The 17683-nt window shown below is 36.4% G+C and overlaps 39 non-coding genes across 39 annotated transcripts; all 39 read right to left on the reverse strand.

The window, feature by feature from the left end:
- Window positions 1-3950: 3950 nt before the first annotated feature.
- Window positions 3951-4023, reverse strand: TRNAT-AGU (transfer RNA threonine (anticodon AGU)). The gene has a single exon. It is a non-coding gene; the product is annotated as a tRNA-Thr (tRNA).
- A 166-nt stretch (window positions 4024-4189) lies between these two features.
- Window positions 4190-4262, reverse strand: TRNAT-UGU (transfer RNA threonine (anticodon UGU)). Its single transcript has one exon. It is a non-coding gene; the product is annotated as a tRNA-Thr (tRNA).
- A 339-nt stretch (window positions 4263-4601) lies between these two features.
- On the reverse strand, window positions 4602-4674 carry TRNAT-UGU (transfer RNA threonine (anticodon UGU)). The gene has a single exon. It is a non-coding gene; the product is annotated as a tRNA-Thr (tRNA).
- Window positions 4675-5047: 373 nt separating this feature from the next.
- On the reverse strand, window positions 5048-5120 carry TRNAT-UGU (transfer RNA threonine (anticodon UGU)). Its single transcript has one exon. It is a non-coding gene; the product is annotated as a tRNA-Thr (tRNA).
- A 338-nt stretch (window positions 5121-5458) lies between these two features.
- On the reverse strand, window positions 5459-5531 carry TRNAT-CGU (transfer RNA threonine (anticodon CGU)). Its single transcript has one exon. It is a non-coding gene; the product is annotated as a tRNA-Thr (tRNA).
- Window positions 5532-5664: 133 nt separating this feature from the next.
- TRNAT-AGU (transfer RNA threonine (anticodon AGU)) lies at window positions 5665-5737 on the reverse strand. Its single transcript has one exon. It is a non-coding gene; the product is annotated as a tRNA-Thr (tRNA).
- Window positions 5738-6229: 492 nt separating this feature from the next.
- TRNAT-AGU (transfer RNA threonine (anticodon AGU)) lies at window positions 6230-6302 on the reverse strand. Its single transcript has one exon. It is a non-coding gene; the product is annotated as a tRNA-Thr (tRNA).
- A 133-nt stretch (window positions 6303-6435) lies between these two features.
- TRNAT-AGU (transfer RNA threonine (anticodon AGU)) lies at window positions 6436-6508 on the reverse strand. The gene has a single exon. It is a non-coding gene; the product is annotated as a tRNA-Thr (tRNA).
- Window positions 6509-6641: 133 nt separating this feature from the next.
- Window positions 6642-6714, reverse strand: TRNAT-AGU (transfer RNA threonine (anticodon AGU)). The gene has a single exon. It is a non-coding gene; the product is annotated as a tRNA-Thr (tRNA).
- Window positions 6715-6881: 167 nt separating this feature from the next.
- On the reverse strand, window positions 6882-6954 carry TRNAT-CGU (transfer RNA threonine (anticodon CGU)). The gene has a single exon. It is a non-coding gene; the product is annotated as a tRNA-Thr (tRNA).
- An 804-nt stretch (window positions 6955-7758) lies between these two features.
- On the reverse strand, window positions 7759-7831 carry TRNAT-AGU (transfer RNA threonine (anticodon AGU)). Its single transcript has one exon. It is a non-coding gene; the product is annotated as a tRNA-Thr (tRNA).
- Window positions 7832-8201: 370 nt separating this feature from the next.
- On the reverse strand, window positions 8202-8274 carry TRNAT-UGU (transfer RNA threonine (anticodon UGU)). The gene has a single exon. It is a non-coding gene; the product is annotated as a tRNA-Thr (tRNA).
- A 339-nt stretch (window positions 8275-8613) lies between these two features.
- TRNAT-AGU (transfer RNA threonine (anticodon AGU)) lies at window positions 8614-8686 on the reverse strand. The gene has a single exon. It is a non-coding gene; the product is annotated as a tRNA-Thr (tRNA).
- A 133-nt stretch (window positions 8687-8819) lies between these two features.
- TRNAT-AGU (transfer RNA threonine (anticodon AGU)) lies at window positions 8820-8892 on the reverse strand. Its single transcript has one exon. It is a non-coding gene; the product is annotated as a tRNA-Thr (tRNA).
- A 484-nt stretch (window positions 8893-9376) lies between these two features.
- Window positions 9377-9449, reverse strand: TRNAT-AGU (transfer RNA threonine (anticodon AGU)). Its single transcript has one exon. It is a non-coding gene; the product is annotated as a tRNA-Thr (tRNA).
- Window positions 9450-9614: 165 nt separating this feature from the next.
- TRNAT-UGU (transfer RNA threonine (anticodon UGU)) lies at window positions 9615-9687 on the reverse strand. The gene has a single exon. It is a non-coding gene; the product is annotated as a tRNA-Thr (tRNA).
- A 166-nt stretch (window positions 9688-9853) lies between these two features.
- Window positions 9854-9926, reverse strand: TRNAT-UGU (transfer RNA threonine (anticodon UGU)). Its single transcript has one exon. It is a non-coding gene; the product is annotated as a tRNA-Thr (tRNA).
- A 131-nt stretch (window positions 9927-10057) lies between these two features.
- TRNAT-AGU (transfer RNA threonine (anticodon AGU)) lies at window positions 10058-10132 on the reverse strand. Its single transcript has one exon. It is a non-coding gene; the product is annotated as a tRNA-Thr (tRNA).
- Window positions 10133-10265: 133 nt separating this feature from the next.
- TRNAT-AGU (transfer RNA threonine (anticodon AGU)) lies at window positions 10266-10338 on the reverse strand. Its single transcript has one exon. It is a non-coding gene; the product is annotated as a tRNA-Thr (tRNA).
- Window positions 10339-10855: 517 nt separating this feature from the next.
- On the reverse strand, window positions 10856-10928 carry TRNAT-UGU (transfer RNA threonine (anticodon UGU)). The gene has a single exon. It is a non-coding gene; the product is annotated as a tRNA-Thr (tRNA).
- A 166-nt stretch (window positions 10929-11094) lies between these two features.
- Window positions 11095-11167, reverse strand: TRNAT-UGU (transfer RNA threonine (anticodon UGU)). Its single transcript has one exon. It is a non-coding gene; the product is annotated as a tRNA-Thr (tRNA).
- Window positions 11168-11300: 133 nt separating this feature from the next.
- On the reverse strand, window positions 11301-11373 carry TRNAT-AGU (transfer RNA threonine (anticodon AGU)). The gene has a single exon. It is a non-coding gene; the product is annotated as a tRNA-Thr (tRNA).
- A 166-nt stretch (window positions 11374-11539) lies between these two features.
- On the reverse strand, window positions 11540-11612 carry TRNAT-AGU (transfer RNA threonine (anticodon AGU)). The gene has a single exon. It is a non-coding gene; the product is annotated as a tRNA-Thr (tRNA).
- A 133-nt stretch (window positions 11613-11745) lies between these two features.
- Window positions 11746-11818, reverse strand: TRNAA-AGC (transfer RNA alanine (anticodon AGC)). The gene has a single exon. It is a non-coding gene; the product is annotated as a tRNA-Ala (tRNA).
- A 166-nt stretch (window positions 11819-11984) lies between these two features.
- On the reverse strand, window positions 11985-12057 carry TRNAT-UGU (transfer RNA threonine (anticodon UGU)). Its single transcript has one exon. It is a non-coding gene; the product is annotated as a tRNA-Thr (tRNA).
- A 133-nt stretch (window positions 12058-12190) lies between these two features.
- Window positions 12191-12263, reverse strand: TRNAT-UGU (transfer RNA threonine (anticodon UGU)). The gene has a single exon. It is a non-coding gene; the product is annotated as a tRNA-Thr (tRNA).
- Window positions 12264-12396: 133 nt separating this feature from the next.
- Window positions 12397-12469, reverse strand: TRNAT-AGU (transfer RNA threonine (anticodon AGU)). Its single transcript has one exon. It is a non-coding gene; the product is annotated as a tRNA-Thr (tRNA).
- A 166-nt stretch (window positions 12470-12635) lies between these two features.
- On the reverse strand, window positions 12636-12708 carry TRNAT-UGU (transfer RNA threonine (anticodon UGU)). The gene has a single exon. It is a non-coding gene; the product is annotated as a tRNA-Thr (tRNA).
- Window positions 12709-12841: 133 nt separating this feature from the next.
- TRNAT-UGU (transfer RNA threonine (anticodon UGU)) lies at window positions 12842-12914 on the reverse strand. Its single transcript has one exon. It is a non-coding gene; the product is annotated as a tRNA-Thr (tRNA).
- Window positions 12915-13253: 339 nt separating this feature from the next.
- On the reverse strand, window positions 13254-13326 carry TRNAA-AGC (transfer RNA alanine (anticodon AGC)). Its single transcript has one exon. It is a non-coding gene; the product is annotated as a tRNA-Ala (tRNA).
- Window positions 13327-13492: 166 nt separating this feature from the next.
- TRNAT-UGU (transfer RNA threonine (anticodon UGU)) lies at window positions 13493-13565 on the reverse strand. The gene has a single exon. It is a non-coding gene; the product is annotated as a tRNA-Thr (tRNA).
- A 133-nt stretch (window positions 13566-13698) lies between these two features.
- TRNAT-UGU (transfer RNA threonine (anticodon UGU)) lies at window positions 13699-13771 on the reverse strand. Its single transcript has one exon. It is a non-coding gene; the product is annotated as a tRNA-Thr (tRNA).
- A 133-nt stretch (window positions 13772-13904) lies between these two features.
- On the reverse strand, window positions 13905-13977 carry TRNAT-AGU (transfer RNA threonine (anticodon AGU)). Its single transcript has one exon. It is a non-coding gene; the product is annotated as a tRNA-Thr (tRNA).
- Window positions 13978-14143: 166 nt separating this feature from the next.
- Window positions 14144-14216, reverse strand: TRNAT-UGU (transfer RNA threonine (anticodon UGU)). Its single transcript has one exon. It is a non-coding gene; the product is annotated as a tRNA-Thr (tRNA).
- A 372-nt stretch (window positions 14217-14588) lies between these two features.
- On the reverse strand, window positions 14589-14661 carry TRNAT-UGU (transfer RNA threonine (anticodon UGU)). Its single transcript has one exon. It is a non-coding gene; the product is annotated as a tRNA-Thr (tRNA).
- Window positions 14662-14794: 133 nt separating this feature from the next.
- On the reverse strand, window positions 14795-14867 carry TRNAT-AGU (transfer RNA threonine (anticodon AGU)). Its single transcript has one exon. It is a non-coding gene; the product is annotated as a tRNA-Thr (tRNA).
- Window positions 14868-15033: 166 nt separating this feature from the next.
- On the reverse strand, window positions 15034-15106 carry TRNAT-AGU (transfer RNA threonine (anticodon AGU)). The gene has a single exon. It is a non-coding gene; the product is annotated as a tRNA-Thr (tRNA).
- Window positions 15107-15239: 133 nt separating this feature from the next.
- TRNAA-AGC (transfer RNA alanine (anticodon AGC)) lies at window positions 15240-15312 on the reverse strand. The gene has a single exon. It is a non-coding gene; the product is annotated as a tRNA-Ala (tRNA).
- A 166-nt stretch (window positions 15313-15478) lies between these two features.
- Window positions 15479-15551, reverse strand: TRNAT-UGU (transfer RNA threonine (anticodon UGU)). The gene has a single exon. It is a non-coding gene; the product is annotated as a tRNA-Thr (tRNA).
- Between the last annotated feature and the right edge of the window lie 2132 nt (window positions 15552-17683).

Here is a 17683-nt window from a genome sequence, read left to right on the forward strand (position 1 = left end):
ATATACAGATGTAGTATAGCTTAAGTAATATATAAACAGCAATTTCAAATAGCAATATTAAAAAAATCTTTGGAATATCAAAATGAAACAGAGCTTTAAAGCTACAAAAGTACTAATTGCATCATAATTACGAAAAATACTTCCACATATTCACTTCATATTATAGAAAAAGGGAATATTAAGGTTCAGTATGATTTCTTTACACATCAACACAAGGCTAACTGCTAACGCGACGCACTAGTGTAACAATGGACGGACACACACAGACAAAAACATAGACTGCTTTTTAACTCTTTCCGTATTAATTTTGAGTTGAGAAACAAGATTATCTTTAATATTTAAGTAAATATAATTATTTTTAATTATTTTAATCTTCAATAATTAACATTAATAATAGTTAAATCGTTTCAAATAAAGTTATACCTATTATCATCTCAAACTTTGCTAATATTGACGTTTAAAGTGAAGGGTACCCCTCTTGCCCGCTTTCTTCAAATTTTGGGGTATATATACGATTCTTCTCCATTATAATAGTAAGGAATAAGCGTAATTGCGAAAACCTTTGGTGGCGATCCCACCTTAGGGAGGCTAGACGTTTCTCGTAACCCTAGCTGATCGCCGCGTATATCCTAAAACCAAACGATGATAATGGAGTTGAAGCCAATGAGACAGATTGGTGTCTATGTGGAATAGACGGAAGACCAGTAGATGGTGGTGTTAGAAGCCAGAATGTACAGACTGGTGTCCAAGTGGGATGGACAAAGACCAGAAGATGGTGGTGATTAGAAGCCAGTATGTACAGACTGGTGACCATGTGGGATGGACGAAGATCAAAAGATGGTGGTGATTAGAAGCCAGTAAGTACAGACTGGTGTCCGTGTGGGATGGACAAAGACCAGAAAATGGTGGTGATTAGAAGCCAGTATGTACAGACTGGTGTCCATGTGGGATGTACGAAGATCAAAAGATGGTGGTGATTAGAAGCCAGTAAGTACAGACTGGTGTCCGTGTGGGATGGACAAAGACCAGAAGATGGTGGTGATTAGAAGCCAGTATGTACAGACTGGTGTCCATGTGGTATGGACGAAGATCAAAAGATGGTGGTGATTAGAAGCCAGTAAGTACAGACTGGTGTCCGTGTGAGATGGACAAAGACCAGAAGATGGTGGTGTGAGAACTCATGTAGAGGAGCCATTTCCGTGACTGTGAAAGCAGTTCGGAAATGGCGAACACGGTCACGTGGGTGTAACAACAGACACAGACAGACAGACAGACACACACGATCGTTACAGAACCTCTCCGTGACATACGTCACTCGGAGAGGTAAAAACGTATCTTCGTAGCGGTAATCGTTGGCTGGTGGCAACAGTCGAGAAACCAGCGTATTTTGTATTAATCTACTTTAAACAACAACAAGTTGGGAAAACCAAAATCTTACCTCTCCGAGGAGGACTACTTACAAACTTACTTACCCAGATATGGAAATGTTTCTTTTTTTAAGAACAAATACTGAAGTTAAAATTTATGAAATATTAAAGCAGTATACAAAGCATAGCAAATATACTGTAAATCAGTCGACATTTTACATCCAATAAGGATATACTTGTACACATTAAAATCATCCGATGGGGGAAAAACGGGAAATGAAGAGCTAAACCTTTGGAGGGATATTACCTTTACGTTTTTGTAAAGGCCGAATTTTCTACTCCTCAACTGTATACCCTCTATGTTCAAAGCCATATTCACAACAGGGTTGCCATGTAAACACTATCCTCTCGTTTCACCTCAACGATTTTCTTAGTTTGTCAACATGACTGTTAACGTTACATAACACCAAAGCTTATTTGTGGCTACACACACTGGAAGTAAATGCGCACCATAAATAGCATGAAAACACGAAGCTATAATCCGATTACGATCAGACCTTTCACTGGTCTGGGCTGCGTCCAGCAGAGCTCCCCAAAATGACAGCGGATTTTGGAAAACGGTTACCGGTGAGATCTGTCGTCATAGCTTTTTTCCGGTCATCGGTGTTTTAAAAATGACGCTAGCGCAATAAAGCGTGCAAGGTACCAAGGCTTAACAAAAATTGTATGATAACATATTTAAAGAGATAGATAACAACGTCTTTTATAATTAAAATTAGAAAGTAACATGTCTCTTAAAATTCTCGCGTCATCAAATGGTTTCACGCCAATTATATAGCTATAGTCCCATCAGAATCCGCAAGAGCTATTTGTATTAATTCCTCCATGTTTTTACGCCAAGCTGAGAACTACGCGTTTTACGTCACGTTTACCCAAAACCCGACTATTTTCTTTGAAGACCGCGCTGGCTCAGCGCTGAGCACCGTGACGTCAAATTCAAAAGCAAAATCCCGTCCTGTACGACACTGCTAACAGCGCTGAGCTCTGCTGAACGCGGCCCAGATATCCACCATGATTATAAAATCTAAGCCTAATTATTTAACAGTGTATTTAACTTTCGGCTCACTCTGAACCGTTAATGTCTCTGCATTACAGAAACGAAAACCAAACCCAAGCGTTTACTTTTTGGTTCACTAGGCCTATTGACAAATAAAAGTACATTTGACCAATATCGTTGCGTTCGTTTTGAAATCACTATAGAAAGGATTATGCTATAAACAGATGTAGTATAGCTTAAGTAATATATAAACATCCATTTCAAATAACAATATTAAAAAACATTCTTGGAATATCAAAGTGAAACAGAGCTTTAAAGCTACAAAAGTACTAAATGCATCGTAATTACGAAAAAGATTTCCACATATTCACTTTATATTATGAAAAAGTGAATATTAAGGTTCTGTAGGATTTCTTAACACATCAAAACAAAGCGAACTGCTAACTCGGCGCACTAGTGTGACAACGGACAGACACACACAGACAAAAAAAAATAGACTGCTTTTTAACTCTTTCCGTTTTAATTTTGAGTTTAGAAACAAGATTATCTTAAATATTAAAATAAATATAATTAATATTAAATATTTTCTTCGTTAGTTGTTCTCCTTATTGAGCGTTACATCGTCTTGATAAAGAACAATTAAACATTCTTGAGAGACTTGACTAATATAGGCGTTTAAAATGAAGCATACGCCGGTTGCTTCACCTTATTCTAATAGGTAGTATATATAAGGATTTCGAATCGCAGCTATGGATAAGAACAGCGCAATTGCGTGAACCTTTGGTGGAAGCCCCGCCATTGGGAGGCCGGACGTTTCTCGTAACCCTGGCCGATCGCCGCGTATGTCTTAACCTTAAGGATGATGATGGAGTAGAAGCCAGGTGTGCAGGCTGGTGTCCATGTGGGATGGACAAAAACCATGACCAGAAGATGGTGGTGTAGAAGCCAGGTGTACAGACTGGTGTCCATGAGGGATGGACAAAAACAATGACCAGAAGATGGCGGTGTAGAAGCCAGGTGTACAGACTGGTGTCCATGTGGGATGGACAAAAACAATGACCAGAAGATGGTGGTGTAGAAGCCAGGTGTACAGACTGGTGTCCACGTGGCATGGACAAAAACAAAGACGAGAAGATGGTGGTGTAGAAGCCAGGTGTACAGACTGGTGTCCATGTGGGATGGACAAAAGCAACGCCCAGAAGGTGGTGGTGTTAGAAGCCAGTGAATACAGATTGGTGTTCCTGTGGAATGGACAATTGACTAGTCAGATGAAATAGTAGTGGCCAGTTGAATTGTGGATAGCCTCAAGTTTTGAATTTTCCGGGAACTGTGAATGCGGTCCGGAAATGGCGAACACATTTGCTTCGATTCGGAAACTGCGAACGCGGTCCCCTGGGGTGTAAGTCAATAACAACAGCCTGACACACACACACACACACACATACGGGCACACACGATCGTTACAGAACCTCTCCGTGACATACGTCACTCGGAGAGGTAAAAATAGTTCAAGTAACATAACAGCGAGGCTCCGACGAGAATCGAACTCATGATCTCCTGTTTACTAGACAGGCGCTTTAACCACTAAGCCACGGAGCCCTTGCTTTGAAGTGGTATGAATTCTGAATATTTCAGTAAATTAACTAAATTATCTCATCGGAACTTTTACACTATTGTTTGCATATATGCATATCTAAATCAACTATTATTTTTAATTTTTCAAAATTTAATAGTTACGAAAACTAGTTCACGTAATATAACAGCGAAGCTCCGACGAGAGTCGAACTCATGATCTCCTGTTTACAAGACAGGCGCTTTAACCACTAAGCCACGGAGCCCTTGCTTTGAAGCGATATGAATTCTGAATATTTCAGTAAATTAACTAAATTATCTCATCGGAACTTTTGCCCTATTATTTTAATTTTTCAAAATTATATAGCTACGAAATCTAGTTCAAGTAACATAACACCGAGGCTCCGACAAGAATCGAACTCATGATCTCCTGTTTACAAGATAGGCGCTTTTACCACTAAACCACGGAGCCCTTGCTTTGAAGCGACATGGATGCTGAATATTCCAATAATTTAACTAAATTAACTCATCGGAATTTTAACCCTATTGTTTTAATTTTTCCAAATTTAATAGCTACGAAATCTAGATCAAGTAACATAACAGTAAGGCTCCGACGAGAATCGAACTCATGATCTCCTGTTTACAAGACAGGCGCTTTAACCACTAAGCCACGGAGCCCTTGCTTTGAAGCGATATGAATGCAGAATATTTCAGAAAATTAACTAAATTATCTCATCGGAACTTTTGCCCTATTATTTTAATTTTTCGAAATTATATAGCTAAGAAAAATAGTTCAAGTAACATAACAGCGAGGCTCCGACGAGAATCGAACTCATGATCACCTGTTTACTAGACAGGCGCTTTAACCACTAACCCACGGAGCCCTTGCTTTGAAGTGGTATGAATTCTGAATATTTCAGTAAATTAACTAAATTATCTCATCGGAACTTTTACCCTATTGTTTGCATAAATGCATATCTAAATCAAATATTATTTTTAATTTTTTCAAAATTTGATAGCTACGAAATCTAGTTCACGTAATATAACAGCGAGGCTCCGACGAGAATCGAACTCATGATCTCCTGTTTACAAGACAGGCGCTTTAACCACTAAGCCACGGAGCCCTTGCTTTGAAGCGATATGAATGCTGAATATTTCAGTAAATTAACTAAATTATCTCAACGGAACTTTTGCCCTATTATTTTAATTTTTCGAAATTATATAGCTACGAAATATAGTTCAAGTAACATAACAGCGAGGCTCCGACGAGAATCGAAAACATGATCTCCTGTTTAAGGATAGGCGCTTTTACCACTAAACCACGGAGCCCTTGCTTTGAAGCGACATGGATGCTGAATATTCCAATAATTTAACTAAATTAACTGATCGGAATTTTAACCCTATTGTTTTAATTTTTCAAAATTTAATAGCTACGAAATCTAGATCAAGTAACATAACAGTAAGGCTCCGACGAGAATCGAACTCATGATCTCCTGTTTACGAGACAGGCGCTTTAACCACTAAGCCACGGAGCCCTAGCTTTGAAGCGATATGAATGCTGAATATTTCAGTAAATTAACTAAATTAACTCATCGGAACTTTTGCCCTATTATTTTAATTTTTCAAAATTATATATCTACGAAATCGAGTTCAAGTAACATAACAGCGAGGCTCCGACGAGAATCGAACTCATGATCCCCTGTTTACTAGACAGGCGCTTTAACCACTAAGCCACGGAGCCCTTGCTTTGAAGCGACATGAATGCTGAATATTCCAGTAATTTAACTAAATTATCTCATCGGAACTTTTGCCCTATTATTTTAATATTTCAAAATTATATAGCTACGAAATCTAGTTCAAGTAACTTAACAGCGAGGCTCCGACGAGAATCGAACTCATTATCTCCTGTTTACTAGACAGGCGCTTTAACCACTATTGTTTGCATATATGCATATCTAAATCAACTATTATTTTTAATTTTTCAAAATTTAATAGCTTCAAAATCTAGTTCAAGTAATATAACAGCAAGGCTCCGACGAGAATCGAACTCATGATCTCCTGATTACAACACAGGCGCTTTAACCACTAACCCACGGAACCCTTGCTTTGAAGCGATTTGAATGCAGAATATTTCAAAAAATTAACTAAATTATCTCATCGGAACTTTTGCCCTATTATTTTAATTTTTCAAAATTATATAGCTACGAAATATAGTTCAAGTAACATAACAGCGAGGCTCCGACGAGAATCGAACTCATGATCTCCTGTTTACTAGACAGGCGCTTTAACCACTAAGCCACGGAGCCCTTGCTTTGAAGCGACATGGATGCTGAATATTCCAATAATTTAACTAAATTAACTCATGGGAATTTTTACCCTATTGTTTTAATTTTTCAAAATTTAATAGCTACGAAATCTAGATCAAGTAACATAACAGCAAGGCTCCGACGAGAATCGAACTCATGATCTCCTGTTTACTAGACAGGCGCTTTAACCACTAAGCCACGGAGCCCTTGCTTTGAAGCGATATGAATTCTGAATATTTCAGTAAATTAACTAAATTATCTCATCGGAACTTTTGCCCTATTATTTTAATTTTTCAAAATTATATAGCTACGAAATCTACTTCAAGTAACTTAACAGCGAGGCTCCGACGAGAATCGAATTCATGATCTCCTGTTTACTAGACAGGCGCTTTAACCACTAAGCCACGGAGCCCTTGCTTTGAAGCGATATGAATGCTGAATATTTCAAAAAATTAACTAAATTATCTCATCGGAACTTTTACCCTATTGTTTGCATAAATACATATCAAAATCAACTATTATTTTTCATTTTTTCAAAATTTGATAGCTACGAAATCAAGTTCAAGTAACATAACAGCGAGGCTCCGACGAGAATCGAACTTATGATCTCCTGTTTACGAGACAGGCGCTTTAACCACTAAGCCACGGAGCCCTTGCTTTGAAGCGACATGAATGCTGAATATTCCAGTAATTTAACTAAATTAACTCATCGGAATTTTTACCCTATTGTTTTAATTTTTCAAAATTTAATAGCTACGAAAAATAGTACAAGAACATAACAACAAGGCTCCGACGAGAATCGAACTCATGATCTCTTGTTTACGAGACAGACTTTTTAACCACCAAGCCACGGAGCCCTTGCTTTGAAGCGATATGAATGCTGAATATTTCAGTAAATTAACTAAATTATCTCATCGGAACTTTTACCCTATTGTTTGCATAAATGCATATCTAAATCAACTATTATTTTTAATTTTTATAGCGACGAAATCTAGTTCAAGTAACATAACAGCGAGGCTCCGACGAGAATGGAACTCATGATCTCCTGTTTACTAGACAGGCGCTATAACCACTGAGCCACGGAGCCCTTGTTTTGAAGCGAAAGGAAGTCTGAATATTCCAGTAATTTAACTAAATTAACTCATCGGAATTTTTACCCTATTGTTTTAATTTTTCAAAATTTAATAGCGACGATATCTAGATCAAGTAACATAACACCGAGGCTCCGACGAGAATCGAACTCATGATCTCCTGCCTACTAGGCGCTTTAACCACTAAGCCATGGAGCGCGTGCTTTGAAGCGATATGAATGCTGAATATTTCAGAAAATTAACTAAATTATCTCATCGGAACTTTTACCCTATTGTTTGCATAAATACATATCTAAATAAACTATTATTTTTAATTTTTTCAAAATTTGATAGCTACGAAATCTAGTTCAAGTAACATAACAGCGAGGCTCCGACGAGAAACGAACTCATGCTCTCCTGTTTACTAGACAGGCGCTTTAACCACTAAGCCACGGAGCCCTTGCTTTGAAGCGATATGAATGCTGAATATTCCAGTAATTTAACTAAATTAACTCATCGGAATTTTTACCCTATTGTTTTAATTTTTCAAAATTTAATAGCTACAAAAAATAGTACAAGAACATAACAACAAGGCTCCGACGAGAATCGAACTCATGATCTCCTGTTTACTTGACAGGCGCTATAACCACAAAGCCACGGAGCCCTTGCTTTGAAGCGGTATGAATGCTGAATATTTCTGTAAATTAACTAAATTATCACATCGGAACTTTTACACTATTGTTTGCATTTATGCATATCTAAATCAACTATTATTTTTAATTTTTCAAAATTTAATAGCTCGAAATCTAGTTCAAGTAATATAACAGCGAGGCTCCGACGATAATCGAACTCATGATCTCCTGTTTACAAGACAGGCGCTTTAACCACTAAGCCACGGAGCCCTTGCTTTGAAGCGACATGAATGCTGAATATTCCAGTAATTTAACTAAATTAACTCATCGGAATTTTTACCCTATTGTTTTAATTTTTCAAAATTTAATAGCTACGAAATCTAGATCAAGTAACATAACAGTAAGGCTCCGACGAGAATCGAACTCATGATCTCCTTTTTACTAGACAGGCGCTTTAACCACTAAGCCACGGAGCCCTTGCTTTGAAGCGATATGAATGCTGAATATTTCAGTAAATTAACTAAATTAACTCATCGGAACTTTTGCCCTATTATTTTAATTTTTCAAAATTATATATCTACGAAATCTAGTTCAAGTAACATAACAGTGAGGCTCCGACGAGAATCGAACTCATGATCTCCTGTTTACTAGACAGGTGCTTTTACCACTAAGCCACGGAGCCCTTGCTTTGAAGCGATATGAATTCTGAATATTTCAGTAAATTAACTAAATTATCTCATCGGAACCTTGGCCCTATTATTTTAATTTTTCAAAATTTAATAGTTACGAAAACTAGTTCACGTAACATAACAGCGAGGCTCCGACGAGAATCGAACTCATGATTTCCTGTTTACTAGACAGGCGCTTTAACCACTAAGCCACGGAGCCCTTGCTTTGAAGCGATATAAATTCTGAATATTTCAGTAAATTAACTAAATTATCTCATCGGAACCTTGGCCCTATTATTTTAATTTTTCAAAATTATATAGCTACGAAATCTAGTTCAAGTAACTTAACAGCGAGGCTCCGACGAGAATCGAACTCATTATCTCCTGTTTACTAGACAGGCGCTTTAACCACTATTGTTTGCATATATGCATATCTAAATCAACTATTATTTTTAATTTTTCAAAATTTAATTGCTTCGAAATCTAGTTCAAGTAATATAACAGCAAGGCTCCTACGAGAATCGAACTCATGATCTCCTGATTACAAGACAGGCGCTTTAACCACTAAGCCCTTGCTTTGAACCGATTTGAATGCAGAATATTTCAGAAAATTAACTAAATTATCTCATCGGAACTTTTGCCCTATTATTTTAATATTTCAAAATTTTATAGCTACGAAATATAGTTCAAGTAACATAACAGCGAGGCTCCGACGAGAATCGAACTCATGATCTCCTGTTTACTAGACAGGCGCTTTAACCACTAAGCCACGGAGCCCTTGCTTTGAAGCGGTATGAATGCTGAATATTTCAGTAAATTAACTAAATTATCACATCGGAACTTTTACACTATTGTTTGCATTTATGCATATCTTAATCAACTATTATTTTAATTTTTCGAAATTATATAGCTACGAAATCTAGATCAATTAACATAACAGCAAGGCTCCGACGAGAATCGAACTCAAGATCTCCCGTTTACAAGACAGGCGCTTTAACCACTAAGCCACGGAGCCCTTGATTTGAAGCGATATGAATTCTGAATATTTCAGTAAATTAACTAAATTATCACATCGGAACTTTTACACTATTGTTTGCATATGTGCATATCTAAATCAACTATTATTTTTAATTTTTCAAAATTTAATAGCTTCGAAATCTAGTTCAAGTAATTTAACAGCGAGGCTCCGACGAGAATCGAACTCATGATCTCCCGGTTACAAGACAGGCGCTTTAACCACTAAGCCACGGAGCCCTTGCTTTGAAGCGATATGAATGCAGAATATTTCAGAAAATTAACTAAATTATCTCATCGGAACTTTTGCCCTATTATTTTAATTTTTCGAAATTATATAGCTACGAAATATAGTTCAAGTAACATAACAGCGACGCTCCGACGAGAATCGAACTCATGATCTCCTGTTTACTAGACAGGCGCTTTAACCACTAAGCCACGGAGCCCTTGCTTTGAAGCGACATGGATGCTGAATATTCCAATAATTTAACTAAATTAACTCATCGGAATTTTTACCCTATTGTTTTAATTTTTCAAAATTTAATAGCTACGAAATCTAGATCAAGTAACATAACAGTAAGGCTCCGACGAGAATCGAACTCATCATCTCCTGTTTACTAGACAGGCGCTTTAACCACTAAGCCACGGAGCCCTTGCTTTGAAGCGATATGAATTCTGAATATTTCAGTAAATTAACTAAATTATCTCATCGGAACCTTGGCCCTATTATTTTAATTTTTCAAAATTATATAGCTACGAATTCTAGTTCAAGTAACTTAACAGCGCGGCTCCGACGAGAATCGAACTCATTATCTCCTGTTTACTAGACAGGCGCTTTAACCACTATTGTTTGCATATATGCATATCTAAATCAACTATTATTTTTAATTTTTCAAAATTTAATTGCTTCGAAATCTAGTTCAAGTAATATAACAGCAAGGCTCCGACGAGAATCGAACTCATGATCTCCTGATTACAAGACAGGCGCTTTAACCACGGAGCCCTTGCTTTGAAGCGACATGAATGCTGAATATTTCAGTAAATTAACTAAATTGTCACATCGGAACTCATACACTATTGTTTGCATTTATGCATATCTAAATCAACTTTTATTTTTAATATTTCAAAATTTAATAGCTTCAAAATCTAGTTCAAGTAACATAACAGCGAGGCTCCGACGAGAATCGAACTCATGATCTCCTGTTTACAAGACAGGCGCTTTAACCACTAAGCCACGGAGCCCTTGCTTTGAAGCGATATGAATGCTGAATATTTCAGTAAATTAACTAAATTATCTCATGGGAACTTTTACACTATTGTTTGCATATTTGCATATCTAAATCAACTATTATTTTTAATTTTTCAAAATTTAATAGCTTCGAAATCTAGTTCAAGTAATATAACAGCATGGCTCCGACGAGAATCGAACTCATGATCTCCTGTTTACAAGACAGGCGCTTTAACCACTAAGCCACGGAGCCCTTGCTTTGAAGCGATATGAATGCAGTATATTTCAGAAAATTAACTAAATTATCTCATCGGAACTTTTGCCCTATTATTTTAATTTTTCGAAATTATATAGCTACGAAATATAGTTCAAGTAACATAACAGCGAGGCTCCGACGAGAATCGAACTCATGATCTCCTGTTTACTAGACAGGCGCTTTAACCACTAAGCCACGGAGCCCTTGCTTTGAAGCGATATGAATGCTGAATATTTCAGTAAATTAACTAAATTATCTCATGGGAACTTTTACACTATTGTTTGCATATATGCATATCTAAATCAACTATTATTTTTAATTTTTCAAAATTATATATCTACGAAATCTAGTTCAAGTAACATAACAGCGAGGCTCCGACGAGAATCGAACTCATGATCTCCTGTTTACTAGACAGACGCTTTAACCACTAAGCCACGGAGCCCTTGCTTTGAAGCGATATGAATTCTGAACATTTCAGTAAATTAACTAAATTATCTCATCGGAACTTTTGCCCTATTATTTTAATTTTTCAAAATTATATAGCTACGAAATCTAGTTCAAGTAACTTAACAGCGAGGCTCCGACGAGAATCGAACTCATGATATCCTGTTTGCTAGACAGGCGCTTTAACCACTAAGCCACGGAGCCCTTGCCTTGAAGCGACGTGAATGCTGAATATTTCAGTAAATTAACTAAATTATCACATCGGAACTTATACACTATTGTTTGCATTTATGCATATCTAAATCAACTTTTATTTTTAATATTTCAAAATTTAATAGCTTCAAAATCTAGTTCAAGTAATATAACATAGAGGCTCCGACGAGAATCGAACTCACGATCTCCTGTTTACAAGACAGGCGCTTTAACCACTAAGCCACGGAGCCCTTGCTTTGAAGCGATATGAATTCTGAATATTTCAGTAAATTAACTAAATTATCTCATCGGAACTTTTGCCTTATTATTTTAATTTTTCAAAATTTAATAGCTTCGAAATCTAGTTCAAGTAATATAACAGCATGGCTCCGACGAGAATCGAACTCATGATCTCCTGTTTACAAGACAGGCGCTTTAACCACTAAGCCACGGAGCCCTTGCTTTGAAGCGATATGAATGCAGTATATTTCAGAAAATTAACTAAATTATCTCATCGGAACTTTTGCCCTATTATTTTAATTTTTCGAAATTATATAGCTACGAAATATAGTTCAAGTAACATAACAGCGAGGCTCCGACGAGAATCGAACTCATGATCTCCTGTTTACTAGACAGGCGCTTTAACCACTAAGCCACGGAGCCCTTGCCTTGAAGCGACGTGAATGCTGAATATTTCAGTAAATTAACTAAATTGTCACATCGGAACTCATACACTATTGTTTGCATTTATGCATATCTTAATCAACTATTATTTTTAATTTTTCAAAATTTAATAGCTTCGAAATCTAGTTCAAGTAATATAACAGCGAGGCTCCGACGAGAATCGAACTCATGATCTCCTGTTTACAAGACAGGCGCTTTAACCACTAAGCCACGGAGCCCTTGCTTTGAAGCGATATGAATGCAGTATATTTCAGAAAATTAACTAAATTATCTCATCGGAACTTTTGCCCTATTATTTTAATTTTTCGAAATTATATAGCTACGAAATATAGTTCAAGTAACATAACAGCGAGGCTCCGACGATAATCGAACTCATGATCTCCTGTTTACAAGACAGGCGCTTTAACCACTAAGCCACGGAGCCCTTGCTTTGAAGCGACATGAATGCTGAATATTCCAGTAATTTAACTAAATTAACTCATCGGAATTTTTACCCTATTGTTTTAATTTTTCAAAATTTAATAGCTACGAAATCTAGATCAAGTAACATAACAGTAAGGCTCCGACGAGAATCGAACTCATGATCTCCTTTTTACTAGACAGGCGCTTTAACCACTAAGCCACGGAGCCCTTGCTTTGAAGCGATATGAATTCTGAATATTTCAGTAAATTAACTAAATTATCTCATCGGAACTTTTGCCCTATTATTTTAATTTTTCAAAATTATATAGCTACGAAATCTAGTTCAAGTAACTTAACAGCGAGGCTCCGACGAGAATCGAACTCATGATATCCTGTTTGCTAGACAGGCGCTTTAACCACTAAGCCACGGAGCCCTTGCCTTGAAGCGACGTGAATGCTGAATATTTCAGTAAATTAACTAAATTATCACATCGGAACTTATACACTATTGTTTGCATTTATGCATATCTAAATCAACTTTTATTTTTAATATTTCAAAATTTAATAGCTTCAAAATCTAGTTCAAGTAATATAACATAGAGGCTCCGACGAGAATCGAACTCACGATCTCCTGTTTACAAGACAGGCGCTTTAACCACTAAGCCACGGAGCCCTTGCTTTGAAGCGATATGAATTCTGAATATTTCAGTAAATTAACTAAATTATCTCATCGGAACTTTTGCCCTATTATTTTAATTTTTCAAAATTTAATAGCTTCGAAATCTAGTTCAAGTAATATAACAGCATGGCTCCGACGAGAATCGAACTCATGATCTCCTGTTTACAAGACAGGCGCTTTAACCACTAAGCCACGGAGCCCTTGCTTTGAAGCGATATGAATGCAGTATATTTCAGAAAATTAACTAAATTATCTCATCGGAACTTTTGCCCTATTATTTTAATTTTTCGAAATTATATAGCTACGAAATATAGTTCAAGTAACATAACAGCGAGGCTCCGACGAGAATCGAACTCATGATCTCCTGTTTACTAGACAGGCGCTTTAACCACTAAGCCACGGAGCCCTTGCCTTGAAGCGACGTGAATGCTGAATATTTCAGTAAATTAACTAAATTGTCACATCGGAACTCATACACTATTGTTTGCATTTATGCATATCTTAATCAACTATTATTTTTAATTTTTCAAAATTTAATAGCTTCGAAATCTAGTTCAAGTAATATAACAGCGAGGCTCCGACGAGAATCGAACTCATGATCTCCTGTTTACAAGACAGGCGCTTTAACCACTAAGCCACGGAGCCCTTGCTTTGAAGCGATATGAATGCAGTATATTTCAGAAAATTAACTAAATTATCTCATCGGAACTTTTGCCCTATTATTTTAATTTTTCGAAATTATATAGCTACGAAATATAGTTCAAGTAACATAACAGCGAGGCTCCGACGAGAAACGAACTCATGATCTCCTGTTTACTACACAGGCGCTTTAACCACTAAGCCACGGAGCCCTTGCTTTGAAGCGATATGAATGCTGAATATTTCAGTAAATTAACTAAATTATCTCATGGGAACTTTTACACTATTGTTTGCATATTTGCATATCTAAATCAACTATTATTTTTAATTTTTCAAAATTTAATAGCTTCGAAATCTAGTTCAAGTAATATAACAGCATGGCTCCGACGAGAATCGAACTCATGATCTCCTGTTTACAAGACATGCGCTTTAACCACTAAGCCACGGAGCCCTTGCTTTGAAGCGATATGAATGCAGTATATTTCAGAAAATTAACTAAATTATCTCATCGGAACTTTTGCCCTATTATTTTAATTTTTCGAAATTATATAGCTACGAAATATAGTTCAAGTAACATAACAGCGAGGCTCCGACGAGAATCGAACTCATGATCTCCTGTTTACTAGACAGGCGCTTTAACCACTAAGCCACGGAGCCCTTGCTTTGAAGCGATATGAATGCTGAATATTTCAGTAAATTAACTAAATTATCTCATGGGAACTTTTACACTATTGTTTGCATATATGCATATCTAAATCAACTATTATTTTTAATTTTTCAAAATTATATATCTACGAAATCTAGTTCAAGTAACATAACAGCGAGGCTCCGACGAGAATCGAACTCATGATCTCCTGTTTACTAGACAGACGCTTTAACCACTAAGCCACGGAGCCCTTGCTTTGAAGCGATATGAATTCTGAATATTTCAGTAAATTAACTAAATTATCTCATCGGAACTTTTGCCCTATTATTTTAATTTTTCAAAATTATATAGCTACGAAATCTAGTTCAAGTAACTTAACAGCGAGGCTCCGACGAGAATCGAACTCATGATATCCTGTTTGCTAGACAGGCGCTTTAACCACTAAGCCACGGAGCCCTTGCCTTGAAGCGACGTGAATGCTGAATATTTCAGTAAATTAACTAAATTATCACATCGGAACTTATACACTATTGTTTGCATTTATGCATATCTAAATCAACTTTTATTTTTAATATTTCAAAATTTAATAGCTTCAAAATCTAGTTCAAGTAATATAACATAGAGGCTCCGACGAGAATCGAACTCACGATCTCCTGTTTACAAGACAGGCGCTTTAACCACTAAGCCACGGAGCCCTTGCTTTGAACGATATGAATTCTGAATATTTCAGTAAATTAACTAAATTATCTCATCGGAACTTTTGCCCTATTATTTTAATTTTTCAAAATTTAATAGCTACGAAATCTAGTTCAAGTAACATAACAGCCAGGCTCCGACGAGAATCGAACTCATGATCTCCTGTTTACTAGACAGGCGCTTAATAATAATAATAATAATAATAATAATAATAATTGTTTATTCAGTTCTCCTAAGTTATTGGTTACAAAATATTAGAGAGGCTAAGTCGCATGTCGACTTTTATGCCTCGTTATAAATACGTTATAAATTGAACTCTCTAAGTGGACAATAGCTAAGTACAATAATATTTTTGTTATACAAATGATCTTTTATTTATATACATCTTGGCCATTTTTTTAAATTGAGTTAAGCTTAGATTACACGCAGGGTTAATATCATTATATATTTTAACAGTTTTGTAGAAGATAGAATTGTATTTGATCTCTGTGCGTGCGTATGGTAATTCCAAAACATAGGGTTTGCGTGTGAAGTAGAAGGAAAATTTACTGATGTTAAAGGGGTTGTATGTTGTTGATTGTAATGTCTTGAAAACCAGGATTAAGCAAGTATAGTCATATAACTTATAGATATTCAATATTTTAAGGGATTCGAAGATAGGTTCGGTATGGGCTAGGTAGGCTTGCTTGTCAACTATTCGCACGGCTCTTTTTTGCAGTAGCATTAGGCGGTTTAAGTTGTGTTTGGAAGTGTTTCCCCATATCGCAAGGCAGTACGTAAGATTGGGGTAGATAAACGAATAGTATAATTGAGTTCTGGTTTTTTTGTTAAAGATATTTCTGTTCTGACTTAAAGTGTAGACACCATATGCTACTTTTTTCGCTATATGATCTACATGGTCGTTCCACTTCAAATGCGGGTCAAACAATAATCCCAAGTATTTGTACGTTTGTACCTCTTTCAATGGTTTATTTCCGATCATGACTTTGTTTTGATATAGTCGAGGTTTATTTAAGCTTGTAAAGATCATAAAGACTGTTTTTTCCAAGTTTAGTTCTAAAAAGTTGTCCGTTAGCCAGCGATCGATATTATTTAGCACTGTGTTAGTTTTTTGTATAAGTTGATTAAGATTTGAATCACCGTTTAAGTGGAAAGTATCGTCCGCGTATAATGTTAGAGCGTCTTCTTCAGTCACCATTACGAGGTCATTTACGTAGAGGTTAAATAGTAGAGGGGAAAGCACTGATCCCTGTGGGACTCCTTTATACGTTATTCTTTCCGATGAGAGATTACCATTTAAACTAGTTTGATTTTTCCTCTCTGTAAGGTATGTCTGGAGCCAATCGTAACTTGGTCCCCTAAATCCCATGCGGTATATTTTGGCTAGTAGTCGTTCATGATTAACCGAGTCGAACGCTTTTTTGAGGTCGAAAAATATACCTATGGCGTAATTATTTTTTTCAAATTGATCAATTATTTGTTTGTTTACTTTTAATTGCGCCATTTCTACACTCAATTTTTCTCTAAAGCCATATTGGCTGGGGGTGAGGATTTCATATTTTTCACAAAAGCTATTTAGGCGGGCTAAAAAACATTTGTCAAATATTTTTGCGAACACGGAAAGTTTCGTAATCGGCCTGTAATTAGTTGGCTGATCTTTTTCCCCTTTCTTAAAGATTGGTAATATTATTCCTTTTTTCAATAGTTCGGGATATTTTCCAGTCCTAAACGATAAGTTAATTAGAAAGGTCAGCGGTCCAACTATATCCGGGGCAACCTTTTTCACTATCTTTGTAGAGATGTCATCAAAACCGGGAGAAGAGTCTGTTTTCAGATTATTAATTACTGCTAAGGTCTCTGTCTCTTCCATATCAAGTAATGTTAGGGAGTTTGGGAGGTTTTTTACATTGGATAAATTTTTGTCTATGCTTTCTCGTTCCTTTGATGTTCCCCTATCAGGGTTGAAAAACTCGTTAAAGTAATTGGGGTGTAGTCCTCTGTATGGTGGCTCTCTAATTTTCGCTCTGTTAAGTAGTTCATTGATAAGTTTCCAGGATAATTTTGGGTTTCCGCTAGCTTCCTCCAGTGCATTTTTATAAAATTTAGCTCTGGCATTTCTTATTACATTGTT

Source organism: Phalangium opilio, unplaced genomic scaffold (assembly GCF_054372755.1).
Source record: "Phalangium opilio isolate 3A_F unplaced genomic scaffold, DU_Popi_V2 ptg000019l_1, whole genome shotgun sequence".
NCBI lineage: Eukaryota > Metazoa > Arthropoda > Arachnida > Opiliones > Phalangiidae > Phalangium > Phalangium opilio.